The 11,537-nt window shown below is 49.6% G+C and overlaps 1 non-coding gene across 1 annotated transcript; it reads right to left on the bottom strand.

Annotated features, from left to right (window-relative positions):
* Positions 1-7,060: 7,060 nt before the first annotated feature.
* Positions 7,061-7,133, bottom strand: trnak-uuu (transfer RNA lysine (anticodon UUU)). The gene has a single exon. It is a non-coding gene; the product is annotated as a tRNA-Lys (tRNA).
* Positions 7,134-11,537: the final 4,404 nt, after the last annotated feature.

Genomic DNA, 11,537 nt, shown 5'->3' with positions numbered 1-11,537 from the left:
CGAAAATGATAGTGATCACCTTGCCAACCTGGAGCAGGTGCTCACTAGATTGCAGGAATATGGGCTCTGAGCTAACCGTCCCAAATGCGAGTTTTTTAGAAAACAGATCTCGTATTGTGGCCACGTTATCGATAAAGAGGGGTTACATAAGTCCCCAGATAAGATTGAGGCAGTAGTCAAGGCTCCAGCACCGGAAAATGTGTCACAACTGAGGTCGTTCCTCAGGCTGGTAAACTACTACCATAAGTTCTTGCCAAATTTGTCTACAATACTACACCCACTGAACACCCTACTGCAAACTGGGGTGCCATGGAAGTGGAGTGACGAATGTAGACGAGCTTTCCAGAAGAGCAAAACACTAATCACATCGAAAGAGGTATTGTCCCATTACAACCCGGCATTACCAATTCGGTTGGCATGTGATACGTCACCCTACGGCATTGGAGCGGTGCTGTCGCACAAATTCTCGGACGGCTCAGAGAGGCCAATAGCCTTTGCTTCACGATCACTAAACTCAGCCGAGCGTAACTACGCCCAGATTGACAGGGAGACCCTCAGCCTAGTGTGGGGAGTGAAAAAGTTCAATCACTATCTACACGGGCAGAAATTCACCTTGCTGACTGATCACCAGCCTCTTTTCTCCATTATTAATCCGAAGAAGGGCGTTCCGGTGATGACTGCGCAACGACTACAAAGATGGTTACTTTTTCTAGGGGCGCACCACTATGAGATTGAATATAAGGGCACGAAACAGCATGGAAATGCTGATCGGCTATCATGCCTGCCACTGCCTACTGCGGAGGAAGCACCAGCAGTGGATCCTGTCGAAATATTCCATTCGACTACAGTTGAATACCTACCGGTAACTAACGCTTGTATCGAAAAGGAAACCCGAAATGACCCGACACTGTCTCAGGTATATGATTTGACGGTGAAGGGATGGCCAGCACATGGCGACTCACTGTTGACAGCATTCTCGACAAGGAGAGAACAGCTGTCAGTGTGCCGGGGGACCTTGATGTGTGGATCCCGAGTGGTAATTCCACTCAAGTTAAGGGATAGAGTGCTCATTGAGCTTCATGAGGGTCATCTGGGAGGGGTAAAAATGAAAAGCCTAGCCAGGGCTTATGTGTGGTGGCCGGGAATCGATAAACAAATCGAGGACCTGACCAAGAGCTGCTCAGGATGCCAGAGAGTCCAAAATGCACCACCACAGGCCCCTCTACACCCATGGGAGTGGCCCTCAGCTCCATGGCAATGGGTGCATATTGATTTTGCTGGTCCATTCATGGACTAAATGTTTTTAATAGCCGTGGATGCGCACTCGAAATGGCCTGAGGTCATCAAAATGTCCTCCACCACCACGGAGAAAACTATTGCAGTCCTATGGACCATTTTTGCCAGGAATGGCTTGCCAGAACAGATTTGCTCCGACAACGGACCACAATTTGTGTCCGAAGAGTTCCGGAGGTTCTTGAAAAAGAATGGGGTAAGGCATTACACATCCGCCCCGTATCATCCAGCCACAAATGGATTGGCTGAGAGGTTCGTACAAACCTTTAAGAAGGCAATAAAGGCTATGTACAATGACAACATTCTGCTGCAGCACAAGGTGGACAATTTCCTGTTCGCCTACCGGAATGCGACACATGCAGTCACCAACCAGGCCCCAGCCATGATGTTCTTTAACCGAAGGTTAAGATCTCGCCTGGATTTGCTCAGACCAAACGTACGAAGAGATGTTGAGAGTAAGCAATTCCAGCACATCCATGAGAAGCCAACAAGGAGCTTCAATGCAGGGCAACCAGTCTTGGCCCGCGACTACCGAACAGAAAAATGGCAGCCAGGAACGATATGCACACGGCAGGGCCCACTAATGTACACAGTGGACGTTAGGGAGAGCATCGTGAGATGCCATGCTGACCAGATCCTAGAGTCACAGGAACAAGTCAACCCCATGCCTCGCCCATACATACCTGGTGATGAACCCGACGTACAGGTCACATCTACCCCAGAAACAGTAGCATCGGAAGCTGATGAACCAACCGACGACAGGGGGGCAAAATCGCCTCCGCACCAAGAGCAAGACACTTGGGAAAGGCGCTATCCAGAAAGGATCAGGAAGCCTCCCCAAAGACTGAATATATAAATAGACTATTTTCAGCTGATGTTGCATGTTAAAAGTGTTAATTGTAATTAGTTTGATATTTAATTGTTAAATGAGTGTTATGGTACTGTTAATCTAAAAGGGGAGGAATTGTAATGTATATACCTTTAAGTGGGGAACTATCTTTTACAGCTCATGTACACTGCAGTACCGGCAGTGACCACACCTGTATGTAGCCCTGAGTAGTAATCTGTACAGATCAGTTCCACTGTGAGCCACGTTGTGTAAACACCTGTTGTACCACTCTCCGCAGTCTGTGTCTTATTATACATGGACACTACAGTACACTAGGTGGTGCTGTATGTATATAAGAGTGGGCTACCCACGATGCACCAGGCTACCCACAAGGCAGCAGTCAAGATGGATGCCTCTACAGATACTGTACCTAGTCCACATGTGCTCAATAAAGTGTCTAGCAAAAGCTAGCTGTTCTGAATAAAAACGACTAGTTATTAATGAACATAACAGAGAATTCCACAGGTTCACCACTCTCTGGGTGAAGAAATTCCTCCTCATCTCTGTACAAAATGGCCGACCCCTTATCTTAGACTGTGACCCCTGGTTCTGGACTTCCCCGCCATTGGGAACACCCTTCCTGCATCTAGTCTGTCCAGTCCTGTTAGAATTTTATAGGTTTCAATGAGATCCCCTCTCATTCTTCTAAACTCCAGCGAATATAAGCCCAATCGACCCAATCTCTCCTCATACATCATTCCTGCCATCCCAGGTATCAGCCTGGTGAATCTTCGCTGCACTCCCTCCATGGCAAGAACATCCTTCCTCAGATAAGGCGACCAAAACTGCACACAATACTCAAGGTGTGGTCTCACCAAGGCCCTGTACAACTGCAGCAAGACATCCTTGCTCCTGTACATGAATTCTCTCACTATGAAGGCCAACATACCATTTACCTTCTTAACTGCCTGCTGCACCTGCATGCTTACCTTCAGCGACTGGTGCACAAGGACACCCAGGTCTCATTGCACTTCCCCTTCTCCCAATCTATTGCCTTTCAGATAATAATCTGCCTTCCTGTTTTTGCCACCAAAGTGGATAACCTCACAGTTATCCACATTATACTGCATCTGCCAAATCACCCAACCTGTCCAAATCATACTGGAGTTTCTCGGCATCCTCCTCACAGCACACACGCCCACCAGCTTTGTGTCATCTGCAAACTTGGAGATATTACACCTAGTTCCCTCATCTAGATCATCATTAATATATATTGTGAATAGCTGGGGTCCTAGCACCGATCCCTGCGGTACCCCACAGAATCACCGCCTGCCACTCAGAGAAAGACCCGTTTATTCCAACACTTTGCTTCCTGTCTGCCAACCAGTTCTCTATCCAAGTCAGTACTTGACCCCCAATCCCTTGTGTTTTAACTTTACACGCTAATCTCTTATGCGGGACCTTATCGAAAGCCTTGTTTGACCCCGGTCCGTACATGAATTGGGTCTGTGGTGGAAATGGTGCTTTCCACCATATGGCCCCTCAAGCCTGCCATTCAATAGGATCGTGGCTGATCATCGACCTCAACTCCACCTTCCCGCCTGATCCCCATATCCCTTGTTTCCCTTCGAGTCCAAATAGCTACCTATCTCAGCCTTGAAAGAACTCAATGACTGAGCATCCATAGCCCTCTGCGATAGTGAATTCCAAATCTACACAGCTCACTGAGTGAAGAAATTTCTCCTCATCTCAGTCTTAAATGGCCGACCCCTTTATCCCAAGTTCTAGACTCTCTAGCCAGGGGAAACAGCCTCTCAGCATCTACCCTGACAACCCCCTCTCAGAATCTTGTATGTTTCAATGAGATCACCTCTCATTCTTCTAAACTCCAGAGACTATAGGACCAATCTACTCAATCTCTCCTCAAAGTACTCGCTGACGTAATAAAACTCACTACGCACTTGGTTTGAGTATAAAGCAAGGCTTTAATCAACTTTTTTCAAGAACATGGAGGTCTAGTTGTACTTCACTAGTTCCTGTCTTACAAAATGTCCTTGGGCAAGCTGGCCCCACGCCCGAGTATTTATACTCCTTGGACGGCGCCACCAGCTGGCCGTCCAGCATTATTTCATGAGTAGTTCTTTACGATGATGAGATTTATAACACTAGCCTCTCATCACAGGAAACAATCTAGTCCACCAATATATGGATGACACAACCTTATCATTGCGAGATAGGGACCTAATGTTACTTTTCATGTGGGAGCCTGGAGAGCTCAGTCGGTAAAGTATCAGACTTTTAACCTGAGGGTCCACGGTTCAAGTAATCGAATTATAGAAGTTTACAGCACAGAAGGAGGCCATTCGGCCCATCTTGTCCATGCCGGTTGACAAAGAGCGATCCAGCCTAATCCCACTTTCCAACACTTAGTCTGTAGCCCTGTAGGTTATGGCACTTCAAGTGCATATCCAAGTACTTTTTAAATGCAATGAGGGTTTCTACCTCTACCACACTTTCAGGCAGGGAGTTCCAAACCCCCACCACCCTCTGGGTGAAAGAAATTCTCCTCAAATCCCCTCTAAACCTGTAATTACTGTAAATCTTTGCCCCCTGGTTATCGACCCCTCTGCTAAGGGAAATAGGTTCTTCCTATCCACTCTATCTAGGCCCCTCAGAATTTTATACACCTCAATTAGGTCTCCCCTCAGCCTCCTCTGTTCCAAAGAAAACAACTCCAGTCGATCTAATCTTTCCTCATAGCTAAAATTCCCCAGTCCAGGCAACATCCTCGTAAATCTCCTCTGCACCCTCTCTAGTACAATCACATCCTTCCTGTAATGTGGTGACCAGAGCTGTACACAGTATTTCATCTGCGACCTAACTAGTGTTTTATTCAGTTCAAGCATAACCTCCCAACTCAGCCAATAAAGGCAAGTATCCCGTGTGCCTTCTTAACCACCTTATCTACCTGTCCTGCTACCTTCAGGGACCAAATTCGCACCCCAATACACCAACATCTTCATGCACAAGTTCGAGCAAGACTTCTTCGCTGCACAGGACCTCCAACCAATGCTATACACCAGATACATCGACGACATTTTCTTCCTATGAACGCACGGCGAAGAATCACTGAAAAGACTACACGATAACATCAACAAGTTCCATTCCACCATCAAACTCACCATGGACTACTCCTCAGAATTGGTTTCATTCTTGGACACACGAATCTCCATCAAAGATGGACACCTCAGCACTTTACTCTACCGCAAGCCCACGGACAACCTCAGGATGCTCCACTTCTCCAGCTTCCACCCTAACCACATTAAAGAAGCCATCCCCTATGGACAAGCCCTGCGAATGCACAGGATCTGCTCAGATGAGGAGGAACGCGATGGACACCTACAGATGCTGAAAGACGCCCTCGTAAGAATGGGGTATGACGCTCGACTCGTCGATCGACAGTTCCGACGGGCTACAGCAAAAAATTGCATAGACCTCCTCAGAAGACAAACACAGGACACAACAAACAGAGTACCCTTCGTCGTCCAGTACTTCCCCAGAGTGGAGAAACTACGCCATGTTCTTCGCAGCCTTCACCATGTCATCAATGACGACGAACACCTCGCTAAGGCCATCCCCACGCCTCCACTACTCACCTTCAAACAGCCGCCTAACCTCAAACAGACCATCGTTCGCAGCAAATTACCCAGCTTTCAGGAAAACAGCGACCACGACACCACACAACCCTGCCACGGCAACCTCTGCAAGACATGCCAGATTATCAACACAGATATCATCATCACAAGTGAGGACACCACCCACCAGGTACATGGTACATACTCATGTGACTCGGCCAACATTGTCTACCTCATACATTGCAGGAAAGGATGCCCCGGAGCATGGTACATCGGCGAGACCATGCAGACACTGCGACAACGGATGAACGGACACCGCGCAACAATTGCCAGGCAGGAGTGTTCCCTCCCAGTCGGGGAACACTTCAGCAGTCAAGGACATTCAGCCTCCAATCTTCGGGTAAGCATTCTCCAAGGCGGCCTTCGAGACACACGACAACGCAAAATCGTAGAGCAGAAACTGATAGCCAAGTTCTGCACTCATGAGGACGGCCTCAACCGGGATCTTGGGTTCATGTCGCGCTACATGTAACCCCACCTGATGTAGGGTCATCCAGACTCGAGTCGTCGTTGGCTTGTTCTCTCTACACAGATGCGGCCAGACCTGCTGTGATTTCCAGCAAAGAAAATGTTCTTTGTCTGTTTTTTGTTTTTCATACAGACCCCAGCATCTGCAACATTTTACCCCTTGTGACCCCACCTCATTTCATTGTTCTTTGATGTAATGTTTTCCTGACTGACCTGTTTGGACACCATTCACACCTTTGATTGCTGTAATTATCTCTCTGCAGCGCTCCGAAAGCTTGTGATTTCAAATAAAACTGTTGGACTATAACCTGGTGTTGTGCGACTTCTTACATTTGTCCACCCCAGTTCAACACTAGCATCTCCACACCTGTGGACATGGTTCAAGTGCCTGTTTCGGTGCTGCTTTTAAACCAAAATTCTCAACTCCTTGTTTCATGAAACACAGGTCTTTCATGCTGATCTCATCAATATATTTTAAAGATTTGTCACAATCGCAGTGCTTAAAGGTTCATTGAGTGGTATTTTTGAGATCATCAATTCTTACCTTCATGCAGTCCCATGAAACGAGCATTTCAAGCAGTTATTACCTGCTGTCTCAATAAAACTCAATAATTTATGTTGAATGTTTGTCACGACACCTGATGTTTCAAATATAATTATAATATTTTAAAACCTTTCAAGCAAACCTGATTCTTTTGATAGGGTATTTTCATAAAGTCGCTGCTTTCAAGTGTAAATTAGGTGTTGTCTTCATTGATAACATTGATAAAAGCAGCGCCCGAACAGGGACTTGAACCCTGGACCCTCAGATTAAAAGTCTGATGCTCTACCGACTGAGCTATCCGGGCTCATACAAATTGCTTGACACAGCGACCTTTACTGGCTGACATAGAACATTACATCGTTCACATCCTTCTATACTGATCCCGTCTGTGCAGCGCATTTCTCTCACACACCCACGCTTCACAAATACCCTGGCCCACCACCACCAGCTACACGCTCTTTAATGCTTTGTGCTTTGTGGGGCTGCGCGAGTGAAAGTAAAAATTAATAATCTTGAGCTAACTGCTACTTTAAGATGAGGGCAAAGATGTGCACGAGATGTCAGTAGCAGATCCATTCGGAGATCTTTGCAATTGCACGCACTGGGAACTTTGTGAGCAAGACTGAACACAGACAGGGGAAAATATGCCAGCAAAGCGTCATATGCAACCATGTGTGAAATGGTAAAAGTGCATATGAGATCTTTGTCTTTATTGGCAGAGACATCTTGTAGAAAAGCTAACCCTTTATAAAACACTGCTTAGCTGTAGTATTGTCAAATTCTGGGCATCACACTTTAGGAAGGATGTAGGGTACAGAGGAAGTTTACTGGAATGGTATCAGGGATGAGGGACTTCAGTTACGTGGGGATATAAGAGAAATTGGTGTGGCTCTCCTTTGAGCAGAGGTTAAAAGGTTAATCTAAATGTTTAAAATTCTGAGGCGTTTTGATAGAGTAAATAAGGATAAACTGTTTCCAGTGGCCAATGGGTCAGTAACCAGAGGACACAGGCTTAAGGTGATTAGCAAAAGAAGCAGCAGCGAAATGAGGAGAACTTTTTGTACACAGTGAGTTGTTATGATCTGGAATACACTGCCTTTCACGACCAACAGATGTCGCAAAGTGCTTTACAACAAATTAAGTACTTTTGGAGTGTAGTCACTGCTGTAATGTCATAGGGTCACAACAATTCATTAAATATATTCAAGAAGGAGTTAGATAGGGTGGGATATGTGTCGGTGCAGGCTCGATGGGCCGAAATGGCCTCTATCTGCACTGTAGATTCTGTGATTCTGTGATATTTCTTAAGGCTAAAGCGATCAAGGGATATGGGGAGAAGGCAGGGACAGGGTACTGAGTTTGGATGATCAGCCATGATCTCATTGAATGGCGGAGCAGGCTCGAGGGGCCGAATGGCCTACTCCTGCTCCTATCTTCTACGTTTCTATAATGGCACAGAAGGAGGCCATTCGGCCCATTGAGTCCGTGCCGGCTCTCTGTAGAGCAATCCAGTCGAACCCATTCCCCCGCTCTATTCCCGTAGCCCTGCAAGTTTATTTCCCTCAAGTGCCTATCCAGTCTCCCCTTGAAAACATTGAGTGTCTCTGTTTCCACCACTTCCATCTGCAGCGAGTTCCAGGTCCTCACCACTTGCTGCGTAAAAAAGTTTTTCCTCACATACCCCTATTTATGAAGCCCAAGATCCCATATACTTTGCTAACTACTCTCTCAATATGGCCTGCCACCTTCAAGGGCCTATGCACATTAACTCCCAGGTTCCTCTACCCTGCACACTCTTTATAGCTGTGTCATGTAGGATACTTTGTGCACAGCAAGCTCCCATAAACATGTGATGAGGAACAAATAACCTGCTGTTATAATGTTGATTGAGGAATAAATATTGGCCATGACACCGGGGATTGCACACCTGCTCTATGAAATAGTTCTATGCAATCTCAAATGTCAACCCGAGAGAGCAGACAAGGCCTCAGTTTAATGTCTCATCCGACAGTGCAACTCCCCCTCAGGACTGCCCCTCTGACATTGCGGCATTCCCTCAAAACTGCCCATCTGACAGTACAGCTCACCCTCGGTTCTGCCTTCCGACTGTGCGGTGTTCACTCAGTCCTGCAGCTCCGATAGTGCCGCTCCTCCAACAGTGCGGCACTTTCTCAGTACTTCTCCTACAACAGTGCAGCGCTCCCTCAGTACTGCCCCTCTGACAGTGCAAACCTGTCTCTGTACTAACCCACCAACAATGTAGCCCTGACTCAGTACTGACCTGCCGACAGTGCAGCGCTCCCTCAGAACTGCTCCTCCGATAGTGCAGCACTCCCTCAGTACTGCCCCTCCAACTGTGCAGCCCCGCCTCAGTACTGAACCTCTGCCATTGCAGTGATCCCTGAGTACTGACCCTCCAACTGTGCAGCGTTCCCTCAGTACTGCCCCACCGACAGTGCAGCGCTCCCTCAGTAATGCCCCTCCGGCAGTGCAGCATTCTCTCAGTACTGCGCCTTCGACAGTGCAGCGCTCCCTCAGTACTGCCCCTCCGACAGTGCAGCGCTCCCTCAGTAATGCCCCTCCGACAGTGCAGCGTTCTCTCAGTACTGCCCCTTCGACAGTGCAGCGTTCTCTCAGTACTGCCCCTTCGACAGTGCAGTGCTCCCTCAGTACTGCCCCTCTGACAGTGCAGCGCTCCCTAAGAACAGCCCCTCAGTGCGGCACTCCCTCAGAACTGCCCCTCCAACTGTGCCGCACTGGCTCAGTGCTGCTCATCCAATAACGAAGCTCTCCCTCAGTACAGCCCCACTAACAATGCAGTGCTCCCTCAGTACTAATCATCCTACAGTGCAGCGCTGCCTCAGAACTGACCCTCCGACAGTGCAGTGCCCCCTCCGTACTGCCACTCCGACAGTGCAGCGCTCCCTCAGGTACTGACCCACCGACAGTGTCGAGCTCCCTCAGTACTGACCCACCGACAGTGCAGCGCTCCATCAGTACTGACCCCCCAACAGTGCAGCGCTCCCTCAGTACTGACCCACCGACAGTGCAGTGCTCCCTCAGGTACTGACCCACCGACAGTGCAGCGCTCCCTCAGTACTGACCCACCGACAGTGCAGCGCTCCCTCAGTACTGACCCACCGACAGTGCAGCGCTCCCTCAGTACTGACCCACCGAGAGTGCAGCGCTCCCTCAGTACTGACCCCCCGACAGTGCAGCGCTCCCTAAGTACTGACCCATCGACAGTGCAGCGCTCCCTCAGAACTGCCCCATCGACAGTGCAGTACTCCCTCCGTACTGCCTCTCCGACAGTGCAGCGCTCCCTCCATACTGCCTCTCCGACAGTGCAGCGCTCGCTCAGGTACTGACCCACCGACAGTACAGCGCTCCCTCAGAACTGACCCACCATTAGTGCAACACTCCCTCAGTTCTGCCCATCCAACTATGTGGCCCTCCTTCATTACTGGCCCGCCGAAAGTGCACCGCTCCCTCAGTACTGTCCCCGGACAGTGCAACGCTCCCTCAGTACTGCCCCTCTGACAGTGCAGCGCTCCCTCAATACTGCTGCTCCGACAGTGCAGCACTCCCTCAATACTGCCCCTCTGACAGTGCAGCGCTCCCACAGTACTGCCTCTCCGACAGTGCAGCACTCCCTCAGTACTGCCACCTGACAGTGCAGCGCTCCCTCAGTACTGCCCCTCCGACAGTGCAGCGCTCCCTCAGTACTGCCCCTGCGACAGTGCGGCACCCCCTCAGTACTGCCCCTCCGACAGTGCAGCGCTCCCTCAGTACTGCCCCTCCAACAGTGCGGCACTCCCTCAATACTGCCCCCTGACAGTGCAGTGCTCCCACAGTTCTGCCTCTCCGACAGTGCAGCGCTCCCTCAGTACTGCCTCTCCGACAGTGCAGCGCTCCCTCAGTACTGCCACCCAACAGTGCAGCGCTCCCTCAGTACTGCCCCTCCGACAGTGCAGCGCTCCCTCAGTACTGCCCCTGCGACAGTGCGGCACTCCCTCAGTACTGCCCCTCTCACAGTGCGGCGCTCCCTCAGTACTGCCCCTCAAACAGTGCGGCGCTCCCTCAGTACTGCCCCTCCGACAATGTGGTGCTCCCTCAGTACTGCCCCTCCGACAGTGCAGCGCTCCCTCAGTACTGCCTCTCTGACAGTGCAGCACTCCCTCAGTACTGACCCACCGACAGTGCAGCGCTCCCTCAGTTCTGCCTCTCCGACAGTGCAGCGCTCCCTCAGTACTGCCACCCGACAGTGCAGCGCTCCCTCAGTACTGCCTCTCTGACAGTGCAGCACTCCCTCAGTACTAACCCACCGACAGTGCAGCACTCCTTCAGTTCTGCCCATCCAACTGTGGGGCCCTCCTTCATTACTGGCCGTCCGAAAGTGCAGCGCTCCCTCAGTACTGTCCCCGGACAGTGCAGTGCTCCCTCAGTACTGCTGCTCCGACAGTGCAGCGCTCCGTAGAAACATAGAAGATAGAGCAGGAGTAGGCCATTTGGCCCCTTGAGCCTGCTCCACCATTCAATGAGATCATGGCTGATCATCCAAATTCAGTACCCTGTTTCTGCCTTCTCTCCATATCCCTTGATCCCTTTAGCCTTAAGAAATATATCCAACTCCTTTTTGAATATATTTAATGAATTGGCCTCTACTGCCTTCTTTGGCAGAGAATTCCACAGGTTCACCACTCTGTGG

This window comes from Somniosus microcephalus, unplaced genomic scaffold (genome assembly GCF_052327205.1).
Source record: "Somniosus microcephalus isolate GS21.2 unplaced genomic scaffold, FLI_Smic_1.0 unresolved_chr2, whole genome shotgun sequence".
NCBI lineage: Eukaryota > Metazoa > Chordata > Chondrichthyes > Squaliformes > Somniosidae > Somniosus > Somniosus microcephalus.
This window is presented reverse-complemented; position numbering and strand designations above follow the sequence as displayed.